Source organism: Microtus ochrogaster, linkage group LG4 (assembly GCF_000317375.1).
Source record: "Microtus ochrogaster isolate Prairie Vole_2 linkage group LG4, MicOch1.0, whole genome shotgun sequence".
NCBI lineage: Eukaryota > Metazoa > Chordata > Mammalia > Rodentia > Cricetidae > Microtus > Microtus ochrogaster.
The window spans coordinates 17821392-17824327 of NC_022030.1; positions in this window are offsets into that span (position 1 = coordinate 17821392).

Consider the following 2936-nt stretch of genomic DNA (forward strand, 5'->3'; position numbering starts at 1 on the left):
CAAATGTAACACACCTGTACACAGCTAAAGTCATATTCTGCAGCCTAAACAAATGTAACACATCTTCACATAGTTAAATAGTCCACAACATTCATCCATGTACACGGCAAGTGTTTCTCTGTGCTCTCTGGGTACTGGATGGGTTAACTTCTAATTACACACTCGGTACAGTCAGGCCTGTCTTTCTTATGTATTATGTCTCCGTGTGTGTGTTGAGCATTTAGTGCAGGACACACATGGCAGTGACAAACTGCAGTAGGTTTCAACCCTTCGCCTGATTCCACCCTGCAGAGAGAAGGGGCTTTGGTAGGTAACTCAGCTCCAGGACACCGACTGAGCTTAAACTCTTGGGTTTCACCATGAACATGGTCCTGAGAGAGTGTGGGCATCAGGTAGGGCCTGGCTGAGGAAAGCATGGCATCTTCTGCGATGAAGCCCTGACCGCGTGTCTTGTTCCAGTCTTGAGCCCAGGTGACCCTGCTTGGATTTTCTCCAGGGCTAGAATCAGACTTCCTGTTAGAGCTGGGAGTGAACAAGGCTCTATTTAGCATTGACATCTTCATAGCGTGTGGAACCAGCCATGCCCTGCTGTGTCAGCCACATACAGAATAAGTCACCTCCTGAGATGCACCACGGAGATCACAACTGGACAGGTGCCCAGGCCATCAGTCAGCTGTCCTGATGGGTTTGTGACACTTCATAGGAAGGTCAAGGTCCCCAAACAGAGGGACAGAGATGCAGGTCCTCCTGGGAAGGCCTTGTCCTAGGAATTCAGCACAAGGGGTTCTCTCGAGGAACCAAATAGTAACAGTTTCTGCCAATGTGGACAGCTCCCAGACATGAGCTGCAGTTCTCCCACTGACCACCATGGGGCGGCATCAGGACACATCATCAACACTCAGAACAGTATTTGCCTTGGTCAGGAACTCCACCTTGCGACTTAGCTTCCACTGGTCCCAGCTGACTAGGAGCTCCCTCCCACAAGTCTGTGTGATCTCCTGACCTTTTCCTGCACTTGAGCACTGTGCTGTTCCAGGGACCTGTGCAGTCCCCACTAGGCTGGCATCTTCCATGGGGAAAGACAGGTAACCACAGGGGGCTCACCCAAAGAAGACAAGCTTCTTGGAGGGAGGGAACGGGTTGGCCAGACGCGTAGCTCAGCCAACACTGGCAGTTGCATTGGCTCCCTAAAGCCCTTCATAGTAAGATGGAGCCACAGTCCTCTTCCAGATCACTCACACCCTCGCAGCTGTCCCCCAGCCTCTGTCCTGGACCAGAGCCTCACTGGTGACTCCAGTGACAATGAACCAGATCCCTTTCCTGGTCACCTCTCAAGAGGTCCCATGCTTTCCCATCATTCATCTCTGTCACTTTCCTGCTGGAAGTAAATGCCACCTTCCTAGAGCATTGAGGGCACAGTTCAGACTGGGTGCCCGCATGGCTCTCTGTACCGCACGGACACATAGGGAGGACAGGGGCGCCCTCTTTGGTGCCGACAGACCAAGGTCAGGACACAGCCTAGTTCAGCTGCTGTTCTCTTGGGAAACAGGATGCTTTTCTGCCTTGTTGCTCAATGTGTGGTCTCCAGGACTGAAACATAAGAGAGAGAGAAAAGGGGAGAGGGACAGAAGGCAGCATGGGGCCTTGGGGTGGGGTGCAGGGCAGTGTCTTGATTCTGAGAGGTGCTCCTGCCTGGGATGAGGCTGTGCTCAGAGGCAGGAAGGACAGCAGGGCTGGGGCAGACGTGCTCCTCCTCAAGAAGACAGAGCAGGCAGCAGCAGTTATGGAGGCCCCCTTCCTGTACGGTCCTGCAGAGGGCGCACCACCAGCTGGGTGACCTGCCGGCAGGTGGGCAGGCCATTCTTGGACCACGTGTGTAGGAGCAGCGCTCAGAGACTGTAGGGGCTGAGTTATGTAGGCCCATATTCCTACATTGTCTGGCGGAGAAGTCTGAGCCACCTACAAGGCGCAATTTGCACCTGCCACACAGAAGGTGGTTGCCTGGCTTTTGACAGTAAAAACCACCTGCTGCCATCCTAAACAAGCGGTCAGGATATGCTAATGTTGTTCTGCTCCTTCTATTGTAATTTAGGAGGTTATCTGGGGAAGAGGTGTTTTTCAGTCTACGTGACAAAATGGGCATAGATAGGCAAGACATTACCTAAGTCATCCTCCCCCCCCCCAACATAATGCTAACGAATTTACCCCTCGGTTTACATTTCGATATAAAAGCTGTTTGAAAAATAAATGCGGTGAATTCAGGATTCTTGAAGGATCACTGACACTCCCTCCCAATACAGCCCTGTGACTTGTGTTTTCATTCCCGCAGCTCCACTCTGGTACGAGAAATGATTTATGTCCAGCTGGTCCCCAACAAGAGACTCTAAGGAGCAAGAGAACTTGAGAGGCAAATTGGGGTTTGTGTTTGAGCCCACGGGGAGACAGAGGCTCAGTAGCGGGAAGCCCTTGGTGAACAGGGAATGGTAAGTGGTGGGGGAGGGTGCAGAATGTTTTCTACTCAAAGTTGATCACCATTGGCCACTATATTTTGAAGACTGATGCCTCAGATCATCACAGGGTGACTCTCCAAATATCGGGTTCTGGACCTCTGTCTCAGTCCCTACTCCTGATGGCTTTGGGAGCTTCTCTCCAGGATTGGAATTGACTTCCTGCATTAGCTGATAGGGAGCAATGCTTTACTGTTTGCTGAAGTCTCATGGAGTCAGGAGCCAGCCTGTAGACTATAACTGTTAGGCTAGCTAGGTCATCTGGGCATGTCCCTCTGAGTCCCAACATGGAGATGAAAGCAGAAGAGACACCCAGACTGTCAGCCACCTGCTCTGATGGCTTTATGAGATGTCACGGGAAGACAGGACAGGTCCTTCTGTTTAGTTCTTATCCTTACCAGTCCATTTCAGGAACTTCTCGGTAGGCAG